Here is a 25,355-nt window from a genome sequence, read left to right on the forward strand (position 1 = left end):
GTAACGTAGCAGCAGTGACAGTAGTAGTGGCAAAGTAACGTAGCAAGGACCAGTAGTAAAAGACTCGTAGGCATTGGATCGGTGATGGATGATTATGCCTGATGTGATTCATCATGCAACAGTTATAACACGGAGAGATATGTAACTAGCTCCAGTTCGTCAATCTAATGTAGGCATGTATTCCGTATGTAGTCATATCTGCTTAGGGAAAAGAACTTGCATGACATCTATTGTCCATCCCTCCCGTGGCAGCGGGTCCTAATGGAAACTACTGGATATTAAGGTTCTCCTTTTAATAAAGAACCGAACCAACGCATTAACACTTGGTGAATACATGAACTCCTCATACTATGGTCATCTCCGGGAGTGGTTCCCGCTATTGTCACTCCGGGGTTGCCGGGTCATAACACATAGTAGGTAACTACAACTTGCAAGATAGGATCTAAAACACACATATATTGACGACAACATAATAGGTTCAGATCTGAAATCATGGCACTCGGGTCCTAGTGACAAGCATTAAGCATGACAAAGTAGTAGCAACATCAATCTCAGAACATAGTGGATACTAGGGATCAATCCCCGTCAAAACTAACTTGATTACATGATAGATCTCATCCAACCCATCACCGTCCAGCAAGCCTACGATGAGATTACTCACGAACGGTGAAGAGCATCATGGAATTGGCGATGAAGGAAAGTTGGTGATGACGATGGCGACGATCTCCCCTCTGTGGAGCCCAGAACGAACTCCAGATCTGCCCTCCAGATGAAGAACAGGAGGTGGTGGCGCCTTCGTATCGTAAAACGTGATGAACTCTTCTTCTTGATTTTTTTCCGGGCGAGACAGACTAAATTGAGCTGAGATTGGAGGCGGTGGAGCATTGTGGGCCCCACAAGCCTGCCAGGCGCGACCAGGGGGCCGCGCCTGGTGGGCTTGTGGGCTCCTCGCTCCACATCCTTCGCTGATTCCAGAAAAATTCTCCGTAAATTTTCAAGTCATTCCAAGAACTTTTATTTGTGCGCAGAAACAACACCATGGCAATTGTGCTGAAAACAGCGTTAGTCCGGGTTAGTTCCATTCAAATCATGCAAATTAGAGTCCAAAACAAGGGCAAAAGAGTTCGGAATAGTAGATACGACGGAGACGTATCAACTCCCCCAAGCTTAAAGCCTTGCTTGTCCTGAAGCAATTTAGTTGACAAACTGAAAGAGAAAAAAGAAAAACTTTGACGAACTCTGTTTGATCTTGTTGTTGCAACTATGTCTAACTCATATCCAGAGTTTCAGCAAGATCACAAGCAAACCACATAAACAAATGACATCTAGGTCTCACGGTAAACTCATATCATTGGCATAATCAACTAGCGAGCAAATAATAATAAGTCTCAAACGTCAACACTTCAATCAAAACAATCATGAAGCAGTATGAACAGATGGTATCTCGCGAGCTCTTTCTGAGACCGCAAAACATAAATGCAGAGCACCTTCAAAGACCAAGGGCTGACTAAACATTATAATTCATGGCAAAGAAGATCCAATCACAGTCATACTCAACACAGTTAAAAGCAAAGCATAAAAATGACAGAGGTGCTTTCTAATTGGTGCTTTTATAAGAGGAGGATGACTCAACAGGAACATAAATAGACAGGCCCTTCGCAGAGGGAAGCATTGATTTGCAGAGGTGCCAGAGCTCAAGCTTTGAAAACAGAGATAATAATTTTGGGTGGCATGCTTTCATTGTCAACGCAATGACTGAGAATTTTCAACATCTTCCACGCTACACATGCTATAGGCGGTTCCCAAACAGAAAGTAAAGTTTTGACTCCCCCACCACCGATCAATCACACTCCACGACTAACCGAATACTCGGGTGCCGTCCATACCAACATCAATCCAGGGGGAGTTTTGTTTGCAATTATCTTTCCAATTTGAGCATGGAACTAGGAATTCCAATTACCGGCCCCTTTCTCATGAATGATAGTGAATAAACACATATCGAGAATAACACGCCTAGCATGGAAGATACTGATAGCCCCCTGTCACCACATGAGCGGTTCAGGCATGAAAAACAGATTATTTCTTGAAGGTTTAGAGAATGGCACATGCAAATTTACTTGGAACGGTAGGTAGATACCGCATATAGGTAGGTATGGTGGACTCATATGGAACAACTTTGGGTTTATGGAAGTGGATGCACAAGCAGTATTCCCGCTTAGTACAAATGAAGGCTAGCAAAAGACTGGGAAGCGACCAACTAGAGAGCGACAAGAGTCATCAAAATGCATTGAGATTAACTAACATTGAGTGCAAGCATGAGTAGGACATAAATCACCATGAACATGAATATCATAGAGGCTATGTTGATTTTGTTTCAACTACATGCGTGAACATGCACCAAGTCAAGCCAATTGAATCATTCAAAGGAGGATACCATCCTATCATACTACATCATAGTCATCTCAAAATTCATGTGGGCATCCAAGACAAACCATTATAAGCTCCTAGATAATTAAGCATGGCATCAGAAACTATGATGTCTATGTTGTCATTGCAAACATGTTTCTCTCACAACAAAGCTAAACTAGGAACAGTGAGCTAGTCATATTTACAAAAACAAAATAGATCGAGTTCATACCAGCTTTTCCAGGCTCAGTCACTTCATCATATATCGTCATTATTGCCTTTCACTTGCACGACCGAACGATGTGAACAATAATAAGAGTGCTCGTGCATTGGACTAAAGCTGGAATCTGGAGGCAAACACAAAGGAGAAGACAAAGTAATATGGCTCTTTGACAACTAAACAGGTATGATGCGGGAGCCACTAAACATTGTAACCATGGTCTTCTACCTTGACCCAAAGAAAAAGAAAACTATTTACACGGGAAAGCTCCCAACAAGCAAAAGAAGAAAAAGAAAATATTTTTGGGTTTTCTTAAACTAGAGAGACACACGAAAAGGAAACGAGAAAAAGAAAATAAACTAGAATGGATGATAGAGTGGCAAAGTGTGAACACCGATGAACAAAGTGAAAGCATAAGCAAGAATGCAAAGTCGGTGAGAAACACGTACTCCCCCAAGCTTAGGCTTTTGGCCTAAGTTGGTCTACTCCCAAGTAGGGAAATAACCAGCTCCGGGGTACTCCGGAATGGACTGAGGATGCCACTGTTGTGTGAGCTCCTCTGGCTCCCACTGATAAACCTGCGTCTGGTACTCGAGTAGTGGCTCGGGCATGGGCACCTGTGGTTCGGCCAAGCCCCAATATGCGTAGATGTCCAAGGGCATAATAATGTACCTGCATGCATGAAGATTGAACAAAGAAGGAGCAGGCAAAGTAATAGTCTCACGAGTACCCTGACTAAATACCAGGTTATAAATCATCCTTCTATTTATATATCTATCAAGAAAGTCATGGCGAACCATGCTATCATAATCTAGATATCTCTCGGGAAGAAGAATCTCTTCTTCCTCGTCCAGTCTAATAGGTATCTCAAAGTGTCTGGCAAGACGGGTAGCATAGATACCTCCATAGACAACACCTTTAGAACGGTTCATGTTCAACCATTGAGCTACTATAGCGCTCAAGCTATAAGTTTTATCATTATAAAGGGCTTCACACAAGACCACAAGATCTGGGGAGCTAAGGGACCCAGCTTTCCCACGGCCAATCAAACATTTCCCCACAAATAGTGAGAAGTACCGAAGCACGGGAAAATGAATGCTAGCAGCTCTAGCGCAATACACTCCTCTCTCCTCTCCTACAGCAATTGTATCGATGAAAGCCTCCAAGTCCTGTGGACGAGGTTCATGAATATCCCCAACAAAAGCCAATTTGCAAACATTGCAAAAATCCTGGAGTGACATGCGCTCGGGGATATCATATAATTTGAACTCAACCATAGGAGGATTCTTCCTCGGATAGAAGTTAAAGCTTTGTACGAAGATATTAGTGAGGAGGAGGTTGCTAAGGCAACAAAAGTCCTTCCCCGGCAACGCCAGGAATTCTTCTTGCTACTTCTCTTGTTTGCGTCGGTTTTTCCCTTGAAGAGGAAAGGGTGATGCAGCACAGGAGCAGTAAGTATTTCCCTCAGTTTGAGAACCAAGGTATCAATCCAGTAGGAGAATCTCGTCAAGTCCAGAGTACCTGCACAAACACAAAGAGCTTGCACCCAACGCTATAAAGGGGTTGTCAATCCCTTCAAGATTGTTTGCAAAGTGAGATCTGAAGGAGGAAAGTGCAACGAAGTAAAAAGTGTAAGGCTGAAAATATGGTGTGGAGTAGACCCGGGGGCCATAGTGTTCACTAGAGGCTTCTCTCAAAATAGCAAGTATTACGGTGGGTGAACAAATTACTGTCGAGCAATGGATAGAACCGCGCAAAGTCATGACGATATCTAAGGCAATGATCATACATATAGGCATCATGTCCGAGACAAGTAGACCGATACTTTCTGTATCTACTACTATTACTCCACACATCAACCGCTATCCATCATGCATCTAGTGTATTGAGTTCAGGACGAACAGAGTAACGCCTTAAGCAAGATGACATGATGTAGAGGGATAATCTCAAACCAATGATGAAAACCCCATCTTTTTACCCTTGATGGCAACAACACGATACATGCCTCGCTACCCCTTCTGTCACTGGGTGAGGTCACCGCACGGTATGAACCCAAAACCAAGCACTTCTCCCATTGCAAGAATCATAGATCCAGTTGGCCAAACAAAACCCACAACTCGAAGAGAATTACAAGGATATCAAATCATGCATAAGAGAGATCAGAAGAAACTCAAATAATATTCATAGATAATATGATCATAAATCCACAATTCATCGGATCTCAACAAACCCACCGCAAAAGAAGATTACATCGGATAGATCTCCATGAACATCATGGAGAACTTTGTATTCAAGATCTAAGAGAGAGAAGAAGCCATCTAGCTACTAGCTATGGACCCGTAGGTCTATGGTGAACTACTCACGCATCATCGGAGAGGTCATGGTGTTGATGAAGAAGCCCTCCGTGTCCGAATCCCCCCTCTGGCAGGGCACCAGAACATGCCCCAGATGGGATCTTGTGGAGACAAAAGCTTGCGGCGGCGGAAAAGTACTTTCGATGATCTCCTGATTTTTTATGGAATTTTAGGGAATATATAGGTGCAAAACCTAGGGCAAAGGAGCCTCAGGGAGCCCACAAGCCAGGGGCCGCGGGCCCCCCTGGCCACGCCATGAGGGCTTGTGGGGTCCCTGGTGGCCCCCTGCCCCGATTCTCCGGTTTCCCAATCTTTTTCTGTTCCGGAAAAAATCTTTTTGGCAATTTCATTCCGTTTGGACTCCGTTCAAAATCCTCCTCTGAAAGGGGTAAAAAACATGGAAAAAACAGGAACTCGCACTTGGCATTGAGTTAATAAGTTAGTCCCAAAAAATATATAAAAGGCATGCAAAATATCCAAAGTTTGACAAGATAATAGCATGAAACCATAAAAAATTATAGATACGTTGGAGACGTATCAGAGGTATTGCGGACACTTATCTTCAACTAAGGCGGCAAGGCCTGCGTTCTTCACCAAGTGATAAAAGTCCTCATAAAGTCCGGCGGCGCGTAAGAACACATCGCTTGGCCACTCGCACGCTCGAACTTCTGCGACTCGAGGGACCGGATACTTGGGCTTCTTCTCACTTCCATCATCCTTGGGGTCACGGCTTGAAGAGCCTCTTAAGAACCTCCTCATCTTTTCCCTTTTCTATCTCTAAAAATTTCTGAAATTTTTAGTGACTCTAAGGAAAAGTGAGCAAGGCTCAACAAAACTCATAGAACCTACTCGCACAAGTGCCTAGAGGCCATATTACGCATCAAAACTACTTGGGACCAGCTAAAATTAGCATGCAAAGCTCAAGATTAGGGTCACCAAGGCATCAAAAATACGCGAAGTATAAGGCACTAGAGCAAAAACTAATTGGACCAATGGAGGAGTCACTTACCAAGGAGTAATTTCCCCAAACCAGTTCGGAGAATGGTGCTTTGAGCAAGGAGATCGAAAATACCAGCAAGAAGAGCAAGAACACGGGTTTGAGCTACGAAACGATTTTTTCTAGAGGTAGGAGAAGCAGATGGGAGCTAGAATGAGTGGATGGGGTGCATGTGGGCCCCACAAGCCTGGTAGGCGCGGCCAGGGGGGTGCCCGCGCCTCCAGGGATTGTGGCCCACTGGTGCAGCCCCCAGACTAGTTCTTCGTCTCAGTATTTTTCAAAAATTCCAGAAAAAATCATACTTGATTTTGAGGACGTTCGGAGAACTTTTATTTTCGGGGTACTATTCCACGGGACGCTAAAACAGAAAACAGGGAAAACTAAACTAAATCTATCATTTTTCTTCTAAGCAACCGAAGGTGAAAGCTTGGAACAGAGGTTTGTGACTCCTCGATTCATCCATCTCATGGTCATCGATAAAATCCGTCAATGAGGTTGATCAAATCTCCTTGACAAACTTTTTCGAATCGCAAAAGAGAACGGAGAATTTTCGAATAGTCACTAGGTTACCTCAATGGGGATGTGAATCTCCCCAACAATCAAATCATACTTCATCTTGATAGGAGGTATATGGCATTCAAAGCTCCCAATAAGAATCGATGAAGTTTTTTCGATAGCATTGATGCAATGTACTCGATATTGTTTCTTCGGAAAGTGCACTGTATGCTCATTACCATTGACATGGAAAGTGACATTGCCTTTGTTGCAATCTATAACAGCCCCTGCAGTGTTTAAAAAGGGTCTTCCAAGGATGACCGCCATGGCATCATCCTCGGGAATATCCAGAATAACAAAGTCTGTTAAGATAGTGACGTTGGCAACCACAACAGGCACATCCTCGCAAATGCCGATGGGGAAAGTAGTTGATTTGTCGGCCATTTGCAGGGAGATTTCAGTGGGTGTCAACTTATCCAGTTCAAGACTACGATAAAGAGAGAGAGGCATAACACTAACACCGGCTCCAAGGTCGCATAAAGCAGTTCTAACATAGTTTCCTTTAATGGAGCAAGGTATAGTGGGCACTCCGGGATCACCTAGTTTCTTAGGAGTTCCACCCTTGAAGGTATAGTTAGCAAGTGCTACTGCAACAAAAGACCTTCCAACGGCACCAGAAATAGGTGTGTCGATGGCACCAGGAATCCTTCTGCTACGGCTACACCTTAAGGGACTTCCTAGGCAAATATGCAAAGGATTTCCCCCGTGGCCTTGGAGCCTTGCGTTGGTGTTCCCTCGAAGCGGAAAGGGTGATGTAGCGCAGCGATGGTAAGTATTTCCCTCAGTTTGAGAACCAAGGTATCGATCCAGTGAAGGAGTATCACAAGAGCCTGCACAAACACAAAGAACCTGCTCCCAACGCTATGAAGGGGTTGTCAATCCCTTATAGATTGTTCCCCAAGTGAGAACTAAAAGCAACAAAGTAACAAAGCAAAGTAAAAGCGGAGGTGTAAACGATAGATGTGAATAGACCCGGGGGCCGTAGTGTTTACTAGTGGCTTCTCTCATGAAAGCAAGTAGACGGTGGGTGAACAAATTACTGTCGAGCAATTGACAGAACCGCGCAAAGTCGTGACGATATCCATGGCAATGATTATATCTATAGGCATCACGTCCAAAACAAGTAGACCGATACTTTCTGCATCTACTACTATTACTGCACACGTCGACCGCTATCCAGCATGCATCTAGTGTATTAAGTCCAAAAGAACAGAGTAACGCCTTAAGCAAGATGACATGATGTAGATGGACAATCTCATATCAACGACAGAGCCCATCTTGTTACCCTTGATGGCAACTACTCAATGTGTGCCTTGCTGCCCCTACTATCACTAGGAAAGGTCACCACATGGTAAGAACCCAAAACCAAGCACTTCTCCCATTGCAAGAATCATAGATCTAGTTGGCCAAACAAAACCCAAGACTCGGAGAGACTTACAAGGTTATCAAATCATGCATATAAGAAATCAGCAAAGACTCAAATATATATCATAGATAATCTGATCACAAATCCACAATTCATCGGATCTCGACAAACACACCTTCAAAGAAGATTACATCAGATAGATCTCCATGAAGATCATGGAGAACTTTGTATTGAAGATCCAAGAGAGAGAAGAAGCCATCTAGCTACTAACTACGGACCCGTAGGTCTGAAGTGAACTACTCACGAGTCATTGGAGGCGCGATGATGATAATGAAGAAGCCCTCCAACTCCAAAGTCCCCTCCGGCAGGGCACCAGGAAGGGTCTCCAAATGAGATCTCACGGAAACGGAAGCTTGCGGTGGCGGAAAAGTATTTTCGTGGATCCCCTAATTTTTTGCTGTATTTTAAGGAATATATAGGCCAAAGATCTAGGTGAGGGGGCGCTCAGGGAGGCCACAAGCCTGCCCACCGCTGCCTCCCCCTGGTGGCGGAGTGGGGGCTTGTGGGCTCCCTACAGCCCTCCGGGCTTGGCCCACAGGCCCCCTGATCTTCTTCCGTTCGGTAAAAAATCATTTTGGGGATTTTATTCCATTTGGACTCCGTTCCAAAATCAGATCTGAAAAGAGCCAAAAACACAGAAAAAACAGGAACTGACACTTGGCACTGAATTAATAAGTTAGTCCTAAAAAAGATATAAAAGGTACATAAAACATCCAAAGATGACAAGATTACAACATGAAACCATCAAAAATTATAGATACGTTTGAGACGTATCAAGCATCCCCAAGCTTAACTCCTGCTCGTCCTCGAGTAGGGAAGTGATAAAGAATGAAATTTTGATGCTTTCATGCTACCTAGCATAGATGTCCTTTGTAACTCCTCTTATGTGACGTGAATGTTCAGATCCATTAGATTCAAAACAATAGTTTGCTATTGACGTGGAAACAATAATAATTCAAGCAAACTAGCAAGGTAATCATGAACTTTCAAAATAACAAGGCCAAAAAAAGGTATCCCTACAAAAGCATATAGTCTGGCTATGCTCTATCATCATTGCACAACGAATTTAAATCATGCACAACCCCGGTATTGGCCAAGTAATTGTTTCACACCTTTACTTTCTCAAACCTTTTCAACTCTCACGCAATACATGAGCGTGAGCCATGGTTATAGCACTATAGATGGTGTGGAGTGTGGTGGAGGTTGCAACACAAAAAAGGAGAAGATAGTCACATTAACTAGGCATATCAATGAGTTGTGGAGATGCTCATCAATAGATATCAATGTGAATGAGTAGGGATTGCCATACAAATGATGCACTAGAGCTAAGAGTATGTGAAGACCTAAGGCAATTTTGAGGAAGCCTATCATTGGAATATACAAGCCAAGTTATATAATGAAAATTTCCCACTAGCTATATGGTGGTGACAAAACGAGAGACTCTCAATCATGAAGATCATGGTGCTTAATATGCACAAGTGTGGAAAAGTGGTAGCATTGTCCCTTCTCTCTTTTTCTCTCATTTTTTTATTTTTATTTTTTATTTTTGGTGGGCTCTTTGGCCTCTTTTTTTTCTTTTTTTTTGGTGGGATTCTTTGGCCTCTTTTATTTCCTCACATGGGACAATGCTCCATTAATGATGATCATCACACTTTCAACTCAAAACTTAGAGCAACGATGACTCTATATGGAATGCCTTCGGTAGTGTACCGTGACAATGATCTAGCATGGCATAGACATCAATGGAAACATCATGCTAGCTATCTTACGATCATGCAATGTCAATGTAGACGTGGTGGCACATGTCATGGTGGTAGTTGCATGGCAATATATCTCGGAATGACTTTGAAAAAGCCATAGTAGGTAGGTATGGTGGCTGTTTTGAGGGAGGCTAATGGTGGGTTTTGTGCACCGGCGAAAGTTGCATGGCACTAAGAAGATAGTGATGGTGGAAGGTGAAAGTGCATCTAAACCATGGACTCAACATTAGTCATGAAGAACTCATATACTTGTTGCAAAAGTTTTATTAGTAATTGAAACAAAGCATTTAACGCATACTCCTAGGGGAAGGGTTGGTAGGTATAAACCATCGCGCGATCCCGACCGCCACGCAAAGGATGACAATCAATGGACTAATCATGCTCAGATTTCATCACATAGCGGTTCACCATACGTGCATGCTACGGAAATCACTAACTTCAACACAAGTATTTCTAGATCCACAACACCTTACTAGCATGACTTCAATATTACCAAAACCACAACTCAAAACTAATTGAGATGAATCAAACTTCTCGAACTATTCAATGCACATGAAGGTGGAAGTTTTCGTATCCCTTTGGATAACTACCCCTTTTGAGACTACTTTCAAAGCATAGATCAACTACCAAGCCATGCACCGCTGTGCTCTAAAGGATATAAGTGAAGCACATAGAGCTAAAGTATCTAGCTCAAAAGATATAAGTGAAGCACATGTGAGCTGAATTGTCTACCAAAAGATATAAGTGAAGCTCGACAAAATCATGGTGAGTGCATGTCTCTCTCTCTAGGTGTGGAGCAAGGATGATTGTTACACAACAAAAATAAAATACTCCTACGATACAAGACGCTCCAAGAAAAAACACATAACATGTGGTGAATAAAAATATAGCCCCAAGTAACGTTACCGATGGATTGAAGACGAGAGAGGGGATGCCTTCCCGGGGCATCCCCAATCTTAGACTTTTACGGCATCCTTGAATCTCTTGGGGTGCCTTGGGCATCCCCAAGCTTGAGCTCTTGCCACTCTTTATCTCTTTGTCCATAAGAACTTCACCCAAAACTTGAAAACTTCACAACACGAAACTTAAATAGAAACTCGTGATAACATTAGTATGAGAAAGCAAACCACCACATCCTTAGGTACTGTAGCAAACTTAAATTCTACTTATGCTGATGTTGGGTTACTGTATTTTCAATCTTCCATGGCTAATACCCCCGATACTATCCATAGTTTCATCAAAATAAGCAACCAACACAACAAAAACAGGTTCTATTTAAAGCAGACCAGTCTGTAGCAATATGTATATTTCGTATACTTCTGGTACTTCCAAAATTCTAAAACATTACGACAGTCTGAAGAATTTGCGTAGCAATCAGCAGCAAAAAGAATCAACTCAAAAGCTCTTACAGAAAAAAATATGAAAATTCTTTTCGTGAGCACAAAGTTTCTGTCTTTTCCAGCATGACCAAACGATCATCCCCAAGACTAATCATAACGGTTTTGCTTGGCACAAACGTAAAAAGAAACACAAAAAACACAATCATAACAGAATTATGAAAGTTTGGAAAACACAAAACTGAAAGAAAAAGGATAGATTCATTGGGTTGCCTCCCTACAAGCGCTTTTGTTTAACGCCCTTAGCTAGGCAAAAAGTGATGGAATCACGTATAGCCATCTTTGGTGCTCAAACCATAAGTAGCCCTCATCATAGATTCATAAGGAAATCTTATTTTCTTTCTAGGAAAGTGCTCCATGCCCTTCTTCAAAGGAAATTGAAATCTAATATTCCCTTCCTTCATATCGATGATAGAACCAATAGTCCTTAGGAAAGGTCTACTAAGAATAATGGGACATGAAGGATTGCAATCTATGTCAAGTACAATGAAATCCACGGGTACATAGTTCTTATTTGCAACAATAAGAACATCATCGATCCTTCCCATGGGTTTCTTGACAGTAGAATCCGCAAGATGCAAATTAAGAGAACACTCTTCAATCTCATGAAAACCAAGAATATCACATAAATACTTTGGAATCGAGGAAACACTAGCACCCAAATCAGACAAAGCATTTCACTCATAGTTTTTGATCTTGATTTTGATAGTAGGTTCCCACTCATCATGAAGTTTTCTAGGTATAGAGACCTCTAGTTTGAGCTTCTCTTCAAGAGATTTCATCATAGCATCTACGATATGCGCGGTAAAGGCTTTGCTTTGGCTATAAGCATGTGGAGAGTTTGCAATGGATTGCATCAAAGAAATGCATTCAAACAAGGAGCAATTATCATAATTGAATTCCTTGAAATCCAAAGTGGGAGTTTCATTGCTACCCAAAATTTTGACTTCTTCTACTCCACTCTCCACACCTTTATCATCAAGATAGGTGGACTCCGAATCATTGAGGCATTTTTCAACCAAAGTGGATTCATATCCAGCCCCTCCATAAATAGGTTTGACACGCGAAAACAAAGATTCAAGAGGAGACACACGAAGCACTTTAAGATCTTCGTGATTTGCATCACTAGAACACACCCTTTCAAACCATTCATGCCTAGCGCGAATTTGGGCGGTTCTTTTCTTTGCTCTCGTTCATGGAGACACGCATAGCTTTCAAAGTTTCATCCAAGTTGACCTTGGGAGGAGCGCATCTAACTTTCAAAGCATCAATATCACAAGACATCCTATCAACGCTCTTAGCCAAATCGTCAATTTTGAGTAGTTTTTCCTCTATGGACGCATTGAAAATCTTTTGAGAGTTGATGAACTCTTTGATATTACTCTCTAAATCAGAGGGTAATTTTTTGTGATTTCCATAAGCGTTGTTGTAGGAATTGTCATAATTGTTAGAGGAGTTACTAGGAAAAGGCCTAGGAACATAGTTTCCTCTAAAAGCGTTGTTGTTGCCAAAATTGTTCCTACTAACAAAATTCACGTCCAAACTAGCGTTGCTACTCTCAATCAAAGAAGATAGTGGCATGTCATTAGGATCTACGGTAGCGTTTCTACTAGCAACCAAATTCATCGGCTCGTCCATCTTAGCACTAAGCGAGTTAATTTCTCCTATAGCGTGCACCTTTTTGCTAGCAGGCGACCTTTCAGTGTGCCATTGAGAGTAGTTAGTCATGATATTGTCTAGGAGTTTTGTAGCGTATCCTAACGTGATTTCCATGAACGTTCCACCTGAGGCGGAGTCCAAGATATTGCGAGAAGAGAAATTCAAGCGAGCGTAAAAGATTTGTATAATCATCCACAAACTCAAGCCATGAGCGGGACAATTTCTAATCATAAGCTTCATCCTCTCCCAAGATTGTGCAACGTGTTCATGATCAAGTTGCTTGAAATTTATGATATCGTTACGTAAGGAGATGATCTTAGCTGGCGGAAAATACTTGGATATGTAAGCATCTTTGCACTTATCCCAAGAATCGATACTATTTTTAGGCAAAGAAGAAAACCAAGTTTTTGCACGATCTCGCAACGAGAAAGGAAAAAGTTTCAACTTAATCACGTCATTATCCACATCTCTTTTCTTTTGCATATCACAAAGCTCAATGAAGGTATTGAGATGTGATGCGGCATCTTCACTAGGAAGGCCAGAGAATTGCTCTTTCATAACAAGATTCAGCAGAGCTGCGTTGATTTCATACGATTCCGCACTAGTGGCGGGAGCAATCGGAGTACTAATAAAATCATTATTATTAGTGTTTGAAAAGTCGCAAAGTTTGGTGTTTTCAGCCATGATGACTTCAACAAACAAACAAGCACACAACCAAGCAAGAAAACCGGCAAAGGAAAACGGCAAAAGCAAGAGAAAACGACAAAGGAGAAAGGCAAATGAAAACGGCAAATGTGAATTGGGGGAGAGGAAAACGAGAGGCAACTCGCAAAAAAGTAAATGCAGGAGATGAGTTTGTGAGACCTACTTGGATAGATCTTGATCTCTCCTCCCCGGCAACGGCGCCAGAAATACTTCTGCTACTGCAACAAAAGACCTTCCAACGACACCAGAAATAGGTGTGTCGATGGCACCATGAATCCTTCTGCTACGGCTACGCCTTAAGGGACTTCCTAGGAAAATATGAAAAGGATTTCCCTCGTGGCCTTGGAGCCTTGCGTTGGTGTTCCCTCGAAGCGGAAAGGGTGATGTAGCGCAGCGATGGTAAGTATTTCCCTCAGTTTGAGAACCAAGGTATCGATCCAGTGAAGGAGTATCACAAGAGCCTGCACAAACACAAAGAACCTGCTCCCATCGCTATGAAGGGGTTGTCAATCCCTTATAGATTGTTCGCCAAGTGAGAACTGAAAGCAACAATGTAACAAAGCAAAGTAAAAGTGGAGGTGTAAACGATAGATGTGAATAGACCCGGGGGCCGTAGTGTTTACTAGTGGCTTCTCTCATGGAAGCAAGTAGACGGTGGGTGAACAAATTACTATCGAGCAATTGATAGAACCGCGCAAAGTCGTGACAATATCCATGGCAATGATTATATCTATAGGCATCACGTCCAAAACAAGTAGACCGATACTTTCTTCATCTACTACTATTACTCCACACGTCGACCGCTATCCAGCATGCATCTAGTGTATTAAGTCCAAAAGAACAGAGTAACGCCTTAAGCAAGATGACATGATGTAGATGGACAATCTCATATCAACGACAGAGCCCATCTGGTTACCCTTGATGGCAACTACTCAATGTGTGCCTTGCTGCCCCTACTATCACTGGGAAAGGTCACCACATGGTAAGAACCCAAAACCAAGCACTTCTCCCATTGCAAGAATCATAGATCTAGTTGGCCAAACGAAACCCAAGACTCGAAGAGACTTACAAGGATATCAAATCATGCATATAAGAAATCAGCAAAGACTCAAATATATATCATAGATAATCTGGTCACAAATCCACAGTTCATCGGATCTCGACAAACACACCGCCAAAGAAGATTACATCGGATAGATCTCCATGAAGATCATGGAGAACTTTGTATTGAAGTTCCAAGAGAGAGAAGAAGCCATCTAGCTACTAACTACGGACCCGTAGGTCTGAAGTGAACTACTCACGAGTCATTGGAGGGGCGATGATGATGATGAAGAAGCCCTCCAACTCCAGAGTCCCCTTCGGCAGGGCACCGGGAAGGGTCTGCAGATGAGATTGTTGGTGAACGTCGCATGGGAAACAAAAATTTTCCTACGCGCACGAAGACCTATCATGGTGATGTCCATCTACGAGAGGGGATGTGTGATCTATGTACCCTTGTAGACCGTACAGCAGAAGCGTTAGTGAACGCGGTTGATGTAGTGGAACGTCCTCACGTCCCTCGATCCGCCCCGCGAACCGTCCCGCGATCAGTCCCATGATCTAGTGTCGAACGGACGGCACCTCCGCGTTCAGCACACGTACAGCTCGACGATGATCTCGGCCTTCTTGATCCAGCAAGAGAGACGGAGAGGTAGAAGAGTTCTCCGGCAGCGTGACGGCGCTCCGGAGGTTGGTGATGATCTTGTCTCAGCAGGGCTCCGCCCGAGCTCCATAGAAACGCGATCTAGAGGAAAAACCGTGGAGGTATGTGGTCGGGCTGCCGTGGAAAAGTCGTCTCAAATCAGCCCTAAAACCTCCGTATATATAGGGGGAAGAGGGGGAGCCTTGCCTTGGGGTCCAAGGACCCATAAGGGTTTCGGCCGAGCCAAGGGGGGAAGGTCTCCCCTTCCAAACCGAATCTAACTTGGTTTGGAAGGTGGAGTCCTTCTCCCTTTTCCCACCTCCTCTTTTTTTTTCTTTTCTCTTTGATTTTTCTTCCTATGGCGCATAGGGCTCTTTTGGGCTGTCCCACCAGCCCACTAAGGGCTGGTGTGCCACCCCCAAGGCCTATGGGCTTCCCCGGGGTGGGTTCCCCCCCGGTGAACTCCCGGAACACATTCGTCATTCCCGGTACATTCCCGGTAACTCCGAAAACCTTCCGGTAATCAAATGAGGTCATCCTATATATCAATCTTCGTTTTCGGACCATTCCGGAAACCCTCGTGACGTCCGTGATCTCATCCGGGACTCCGAACAACATTCGGTAACCAACCATATAATTCAAATACGCATAAAACAACGTTGAACCTTAAGTGTGCAGACCCTGCGGGTTCGAGAACTATGTAGACATGACCCGAGAGACTCCTCAGTCAATATCCAATAGCGGGACCTGGATGCCCATATTGGATCCTACATATTCTACGAAGATCTTATCGTTTGAACCTCAGTGCCAAGGATTCATATAATCCCGTATGTCATTCCCTTTGTCCTTCGGTATGTTACTTGCCCGAGATTCGATCGTCGGTATCCGCATACCTATTTCAATCTCGTTTATCGGCAAGTCTCTTTACTCGTTCCGTAATACAAGATCCCGCAACTTACACTAAGTCACATTGCTTGCAAGGCTTGTGTGTGATGTTGTATTACCGAGTGGGCCCCGAGATACCTCTCCGTCACACGGAGTGACAAATCCCAGTCTTGATCCATACTAACTCAACGAACACCTTCGGAGATACCTATAGAGCATCTTTATAGTCACCCAGTTACGTTGCGACGTTTGATACACACAAAGTATTCCTCCGGTGTTAGTGAGTTATATGATCTCATGGTCATAGGAACAAATACTTGACACGCAGAAAAACAGTAGCAACAAAATGACACGATCAACATGCTACGTCTATTAGTTTGGGTCTAGTCCATCACGTGATTCTCCTAATGACGTGATCCAGTTATCAAGCAACAACACCTTGTTCATAATCAGAAGACACTGACTATCTTTGATCAACTGGCTAGCCAACTAGAGGCTTGCTAGGGACAGTGTTTTGTCTATGTATCCACACATGTAAATGAGTCTTCATTCAATACAATTATAGCATGGATAATAAACGATTATCTTGATACAGGAATTATAATAATAACTATATTTATTATTGCCTCTAGGGCATAATTCCAACAGAGATCTCGGGGAAACGGAAGTTTGCGGCGGCGGAAAAGTATTTTCGTGGATCCCCTGATTTTTTGTTGTATTTTTGGGAATATATAGGCCAAAGATCTAGGTCAGGGGGCGCTTAGGGAGGCCACAAGCCTGCCCACCGCCGCCTCCCCCTGGTGGCGGAGTGGGGGCTTGTGGGCTCCCTGCAGCCCTCCTGGCTTGGCCCACAGGCCCCCTGATCTTCTTCCGTTCAGGAAAAAATCATTTCGGGGATTTTATTCCGTTTGGACTCCATTCCAAAATCAGATCTAAAAAGAGCCAAAAACACAGAAAAACAGGAACTGGCACTTGGCACTGAATTAATAAGTTAGTCCCAAAAAAGATATAAAAGGTACATAAAACATCCAAAGATGACAAGATAACAGCATGAAACCATCAAAAATTATAGATACGTTTGAGACGTATCAGCAAGCATGGTGGAAATCTCAACCTCAGGTATCCTCCTCTTATTAGTCACAATATCCTTCATGTACTTAGCATACGGAGACATTTTGAGCATATCTGTCAAACGCATTTGCAGAAAGACAGGTCTAATCATTTCAACAAAGCGCTCAAAGTCTTTATTATCATTTTTCTTGGATGGTTTGGGAGGAAAGGGGGTTTCTCAACCCATGGTTCCCTTTCTTTACCATGCTTCCTAGCAGTGAAGTCGTTCTTATCGTATCTCTTATTCTTAGGTTGTTGGTTATCAAGATCAACAGGTTCAATCTCCACATCCTTACCATTGCTAGGTTGAGCATCATCATGAACATCACTATTGATATTACCATTAGGCTCATGTTCATCACCAGATTGTGTTTCACCATTAGAGACAGAGACATCGTTTGGACTCTCAAGTGTAGCAGCATCAGGGTTGCTAGCGTGCAGGTTCCTATCATCTCTCTTCTTCTTTCTAGGATGACTAGGTGCATCAGTGCTAACTCCTTGAGAATCTTGTTCAATTCTCTTAGGATGACCCTCAGGATACAAAGGTTCCTCGGTCATTCTACCGCCTCTAGTGACGACTCTAACAGAATTGTCATTCAACTCATTGAGCAAGTAATTTTGAGCCTTAAGTACTTGTTCTACTTGAGTAGTAACCATAGAGGCATGTTTACTTAGAAGCTTAAGATCATTGACATTTCTGTCCACACGAGCACTTAAATGACTAAGCATACGAGCATTCTGTTCCAGTTGTCTGCTAACATAATCATTGAAACTTTGTTGTTTGGCGACAAAGTTATCAAATTCATCCAGGCATAAACTAGAAGGTTTATCAAAAGGAATATCACTCTCATCAAACCTACGTAGATAATTTACTTCTACTACCTGTATCGGGTTATCAAGACCATGGATCTCTTCGATAGGTGGTAGATTTTTGACATCTTCAGATTTAATGCCTTTCTCTGGCATAGATTTCTTAGCTTCTTGCATATCTTCAGGACTGAGGAATAGAATACCTCTTTTCTTCAGAGTTGGCTTAGGAGGTGGTTCGGGAATAGTCCAAGCATTCTCATTGCACAAGATGTTATTCAATAGAATCTCAGCTTGTTCTACAGTTCGTTCCCTAAAAACACAACCATCACAACTATCTAGGTGGTCTCTAGAAGCATCGGTAAGTCCATTATAGAAGATATCAAGTATTTCATTCTTCTCAAGATGGTGATCAAGCAAAGCATTCAGTAGCTGGATAAGCCTCCCCGAAGCTTGTGGGAGACTCTCTTCTTCAACTTGTGCAAAGTTGTATATTTCCTGCAAGGCAACTTGCTTCTCATGGGCAGGGAAATATTTTTCAGAGAAGTAGTAGACCATATCCTGGGGGCTAGGCACACAACCAGGAGCAAGAGAAGTGAACCAGGTCTTACCATCATCCTTTAGCGAGAAAGGAAACAGCTTGAGGATATAGTAGTGGCGGATCTTTTCCTCACTAGTGAATAGGGTGGCTATATCGTGCAGTTTGGTAAGATGGGCTACAACCGTTTCATACTCATAACCGTGAAAAGGATCAGATTCGACTAGAGTGATTAACTCAAGGTCGACAGATAATTCATAATCCTTATCGGTCACAAAGATAGGCGAAGTGGCAAACTTCGGGTCGTATTTCATCCTAGCGTTCAGAGATTTTTCTTTCCACTTGAGTAGTAATTTCTCAACATCATAGCTATCCTTACACGCAAGAAAATCCTCAGCTATCTCTCCCTCCATAACATAATGCTCGGGCATAACAGGCAATTCAGGCATAATAGCAGGTTCTACTTTAATAGTATCAGCAGTTTCAGAAGTATCATCACATCTAGCAGCAACTCTAGCAATTTGTGCATCAAGGAATGCACCTAGTGGCAAAGCAGTATCAAGCATAACATCATCAGGCAAAGCAGTATCAAGGATAGCATCATCAGGAAAAGCAGTATCAAGCATAGCATCATCATAAGCATCATGGGCAACAGAAGTAGCATCATCAAGCACAAGCGACATATCAAGATTTCTAGCAGGAGGTGATGTCGCAAACTTACTCATAACTAAAGATGAATCAACTGCAGAGCTAGATGGCAGTTCCTTACCTGTCCTCATAGTTGAGGGCAAAACTTTGGTTTTTGGATCTATCAGATTCCTCATAGTGACCAGCAGACGTAAATCCGAAGTGACTCAGAGAATATAGCTGTGCTTCCCCGGCAACAGCGCCATAAAAAGGTCTTGATAACCCACAAGTATAGGGGATCGCAACAGTTTTCGAGGGTAGAGTATTCAATCCAAATTTATTGATTCGACTGAAGGGGAAGCCAAAGAATATTCTCAAGTATTAGCAGTTGAGTTGTCAATTCAACCACACCTGAAAGATTTAGTATCTGCAGCAAATTATCAGTAGCAAAGTAGGGTGATAGCAGCAGTAGCAACAGTAACGAGTAGCAGTAGAGTAACAACAGTAGCAACAGAGTAACGTAGCAGCAGTGACAATAGTAGCGGCAAAGTAACGTAGCAAGGACCAGTAGTAAAAGACTCATAGGCATTGGATCGGTGATGGATGATTATGCCGGATGTGATTCATCATGCAATAGTTATAACACGGAGAGATATGTAACTAGCTCCAGTTTGTCAATCTAATGTAGGCATGTATTCCGTATGTAGTCATACGTGCTTAGGGAAAAGAACTTGCATGCCATCTATTGTCCATCCCTCCCGTGGCAGCGGGGTCCTAATGGAAACTACGGGATATTAAGGTTCTCCTTTTAATAAAGAACCGGAGCAACGCATTAACACTTGGTGAATACATGAACTCCTCATACTATGGTCATCTCCGGGAGTGGTTCCGGCTATTGTCACTCCGGGGTTGCCGGGTCATAACACATAGTAGGTGACTACAACTTGCAAGATAGGATCTAAAACACACATATATTGACGACAACATAATAGGTTCAGATCTGAAATCATGGCACTCAGGCCCTAGTGACAAGCATTAAGCATGGCAAAGTAGTAGCAACATCAATCTCAGAACATAGTGGATACTAGGGATCAATCTCCGTCAAAACTAACTCGATTACATGATAGATCTCATCCAACCCATCACCGTCCAACAAGCCTACGATGAGATTACTCATGAACGGTGAAGAGCATCATGGAATGAGCGATGAAGGAAGGTTGGTGATGACGATGGCGACGATCTCCCCTCTCCGGAGCCCAGAACGGACTCCAGATCTGCCCTCCAGATGAAGAACGGGAGGTGGCGGCGCCTCCGTATCGTAAAACGCGATGACCTCTTCTCCTTGATTTTTTTTTGAGCAAGACGGACTAAATAGAGTTGAGATTGGAGGCGGTGGAGCGTTGTGGGCCCCACAAGCCTGTCAGGCGCGGCCGGGGGGGGCGCCTCGTGGGCTTGTGGGCTCCACGCTCCACATCCTCCGCTGATTCTTGCGCCAGTATTTTTCATAAATTCCAGAAAAATTCTTTGTAAATTTTCAGGTCATTCCGAGAACTTTTATTTCTGCGCAAAAACAACACCATGGCAATTCTTCTAAAAACAACGTTAGTCTGGGTTAGTTCCATTCATATCATGCAAATTTGAGTCCAAAACAAGGGCAAAAGAGTTCGGAAAAGTAGATACGACGGAGACGTATCAAAGCTCTTTGCATCTTTACAATAGAATACTCTCATGTTATCTAACAATTGTTTTCCTAAGTGTACTCCTACTGCTAAGATGCTCAACAACCTCATGGTAAGTATATGCAGCATATCCTTGTTCATGATGATCCCTTGTCTCTTGCACATATTGTTTGCAAGAGTGAGTCTTGAACAAGGAAATCTTTCATTCGCATATATTTAATGCATATAGCCAAGATTCACATGACTTGTCTTGTCCTCTCTACTATGTGTGTGCTCATGCAGTCCAAAGTAAAACATCTCTCAAAAGGGAGTGCACACATTTAGGGGGATCTTGTATTAGTCATGTATCTCTCACAACTGTCATATTCTAATGCCTATCTTTATTTGAAGCTTTGATTGTATGTTATCATCAATTACCAAAAAGGGAGAGATTGAAAGCACATATGCTACCTTGGTGGTTTTGATAACCCATGACAGCATACATTGGCTCTTGAATTAACACTTTTACCTAGTATATTTCAGGTATAGTCCACATATAGCATTGGCTAAGGATTGTGTGGAGAGGCACCAAGGAAAGGAATAGGATTGACCAAGCTTCAAGCTACAAGGCTCTTCATTTTATATTTGTGAGAAATCACATTTGAGTCCATAGGAAAGCCAATACTATTAGAAGAGGTGAGGTATCTATGATGAATTGGTTGCTCAAATGCTTAGAGATAGCCACCAAAAATACTCAACCATTCTTCCACAAAATTCCCTGTCTAAAGCCTAAACATCAAAATCGGTGTCTCCAATATTTTCTACTCGACCCTACTGATTTTTCGAGAGACGCAACCTTTGCCAAACCCTAGAATCTCGGTACCACCAACTCCCACTTCGGTGCCACCGAAATGAGTGACCAACTTTCAGGTTTGTCATTTTCAAGAATCAGAAATTCCGAGTCTTGGCATCGGTCTCACCGAGATTTGGAAACTGCCCTAGGTCACCATATAGGTACCATCGAGATTCCAATGTCGGTCTCACCGAGAATTCAAAAGTTGCCATATTTTGTGTAAATCGGTGCCACGAGATTCACTTTGGTTTCACCGAGTTGTGCAATAATGTTGTAACGGTTGGATTTTGGAGGTGCCTATATATACCCATCGACCACCTCTCATTCATAGAGGAAGCAACCAGAACACACACACACACACACACACTTGCCATATCCATATTTCTGAAAGAGAGCCACCTACTCATGTGTTGAGATCAAGATATTCCAATCCATCCATTTGAAACTTGATCTCTAGCTTCCCCAAGTTGCTTTCCACCGAATCAATCTCTACCCATGCCAAATCTGCGAGAGAGTGATTGAGTGTTGAGGAGACTATGTTTTAAAGCGCAAGAGCACGGAGTTCATCATTCTACCACATCTATTAACTTTTGGAGAGTGGCGCCTCCTAGTAATGCCCTAGATGTAATCCTTGCCATATTGGGATCCTTTCCTTTTGTGGAACCATGTTTTGAATGTTATAAAGTCATCATTTCATGTCATCATCTTTGCATCATGCCATCATCCATTTCATTTGTTTTGCCTTCTCTCTAGTTATGCTAGTTGTTCCATCTTATTTGATAGCTTGCTTGTAGACATTGTGATGTTGTGGTGTCTTCAAACCATTGGTTTGAAACAATGCTTCTCAACTATACTTTTCAACAAGGCAAAGCCCCCTTTTGATATTTCTAAACTTGTGTGTCAAACCTTGAGTGATTCTGTTTTAAAAATGTTATATTTGCAGAATACCAACTTGTGGTTGAAGGGGTATTGTCTTGTGGGGTTTAAGCTTTAAATCAATTGGAGTTTTTAATAAAATAGCATATTAAATTCCTGGTTTTGATTATAAATTAATTGTTCTAAAAATCTGATTTGTATTTTTGTTAAATAGGGCATAATTCCCTTATGCCCTATGTATTTTTTTGTTTTATTTTTAAAACCCGTGTGTAGCTATGGGCATTTTGGTTTGTGTGTTGTTTAAGAAAAAAAAAGAGGAAACCCCCCATTTGTTTTTTTCCTGTCGGGCGCTAGATAGAGCAGTGGGCCGACTCTCCTCTTCCCTCGGCCTCGCCTCCTTTTCCCCCGCGTGCAGCCCGCTCCCCTTTCCTTTCTTCCTCCTGATGCCGTCGCTTTTCCCTTCTTTTCGTCAGTGGAATGACAGAGAGAGTGCAGCACCGTCGATGCCGTGAATACACGGAAGCCGAGGGCTATAAAGCATCGGCGTGTGTGCCCCTCCTCCAAGGGTTCCTCCCATTCCTTCTCCTCCGCCGCCACCACCTTCTCCTCCCTCCTTCTTCCCCTCTTCAGGTAGGTTTCCGAGAGAGAGATACAGGTTCAGGTTCAGAGTTCAGGGGAGCCCCGCCGTCGCCATCGTCCCTCCCCTCATTGCGGGTGCTTCCCTGTCAAGGCAAGCGTCAGGGAGGATGCTGGATCCTCCCTCGATCCATTCCCGGTGCTAGGAGGGTGGATCCCCTCCTCTGTCGACCCCTCCTCGCCCTCATCGTCTGGGGAGTAGCAGAGCGGGTCGTCGCTGTGATCTCGCCTCTTCTTCCTCTTCTCGGCAACAGGAACACCTCCAAGCACCCCTAGGTGAGCGCCCCGACCTCTCCTTCCTTTCCCCGCGCCATCAGCTTGCCCTGTCGCCGGAATTTCGCTGCCGTCGTTGTCCTGTGCGGTCAGTTGCGCAGCCGCGTAGAGCCGCCGTCGTAGGGTCCCTCCGCGTGGGTCAGCCACGGGAATGGGTTCCCCATTCCTCCCGCGTCCCGCACCGTAGCCGCCGTTCAGTTTAGATCGCCGGAGCGTCGCCGGAGAACCTCCCCTATTCCGGCCGTCGTGGGTGTGTGCGGTAGGAGCAGAGGGGGCTGCTCAAAAGAGCATCTCCCCCCTCTCTGTTAAGATTCGAACGAGTAGTGCAGTGGTATGGGTGTGTTGTCGCATCGGGCAGGTCTGGGTTTCAGACCGAGCTCCCCCTTTTTAATCTAGGGTTTTCCTTTGCTGTCGTTTGTCTGGCAGAGGCTGCCTAAGATGAATTACCCCTCTTATAGTGCAGCTACACCGCGGTAGCCGAGTGGTGCATAAGTGTGTAGTGGTGCCAAGGGTTGTGGGTTCGAAACCCAAGGCCTCCCTCATTTTGTTTTTCCTTGTATTATTTTTTTCTTTTCCTTTTCTTTTGCTGCAAGTAGTGTTGTTTTTTTCTTTTAAAGAAAACCAGGGGTGTGTTCTATTTATTTTGGGGCTTAGATTGTATGTGAGTGTATGTGTGTGCACATGAGTGCATATGCATGTGTATGAGAGTGTATGTGTGTGCACATGAGTGCATGTGCATCTGTATGTGAGTGTGTGTGCATGGGTGCAAATGCACTTGTGCAAGAGGGCCTAGCCCCTCAAGTTGGACCTATTCATGTAGTGTATGTGTGTATGTGCACTTGAGTGTGTGTGAGCACATGTATGTGTGTGTGTGTGTGTGTGCTCATGTAGGTGTATGTGTGTGTGTGTGTGCTCATGTAGGTGTATGTGTGTGCATGGGTGCATTTGCACTTGTGCATGAGGGCCTAATCCCTCATGTTTTCCACTATGAAAGTGATGTTGTTGTGTATGGTGCTTTTGTGTGTGCATGTGTAGGTGTAGATGATGCAATATGTGCTAATTCTACATGTGATGATAGTCCTTTGTAGTTATAGGATTCTATGTGTTATTTTCGAGCTAGCTTTGTGCCTTGATGTTACATGAAAGTACCCATGTATTATATATGATTTTGGGGTAGAATCATCCCAAGAATCCATTGGTGCAATCAGATTTCACTTTAGAGTAACTTCATAAAACTGTTATTTTCTGTCATGATGCCATGTTTAGTGCTTTGTATTAGGTGGTGCCTTGACTCTTTGAGGATGAATCCTTGATGTAGTGGTAGTGGGTGAACCCCTCTACAGCATGGGGTCTTTGTTTTGTTCTTAGAAATTTGTATGCACCTGTTGTGCCCTATCAAAGTGGACACTTGGCTGAAACAGACAGATTTGTGAAACCTTGTGATTTTCAATAACCGTTCTCGATGTCCTTTATATGTTTTTGCATCGTTTTCTCGTGATGCGCATGTTCATGCCATATTCATGCATGTCAAGATAACTTAATATGAGGTTCTGTCCATAATTTAATTAACTCAACTAATGCATATGAAAGTGACTAAAATAGTGATGCATGCTTCCTTCTTCACACATGCATCATATTGCTTGTTGCATCATGTTGTGTTGGTGTTCATTGGCTGTTATCTTATCTTGGGTAGCATCGGGATCGGAGAGCGAGTACGTGGATTCTGGAGAGTACGTGCAGGAAGATCAAGAGCAGTTCCAAGCTGACGACATCAGAGGCAAGATGACCGTGACCTTGATACCTTATCTAGCTTTCTTATGCTTAGAATCACGTTTCCTTCGATACATGCTCGCTGCCTACCACTTGACATAATGCCGCCTTTCTTTGCCATGAACCCAAACACTTCCCTCTCCTAGTTAATGTTGTTTGGCT

This window comes from Hordeum vulgare, chromosome 1H (assembly GCF_904849725.1).
Source record: "Hordeum vulgare subsp. vulgare chromosome 1H, MorexV3_pseudomolecules_assembly, whole genome shotgun sequence".
In the NCBI taxonomy this organism is placed as follows: Eukaryota; Viridiplantae; Streptophyta; class Magnoliopsida; order Poales; family Poaceae; genus Hordeum; species Hordeum vulgare.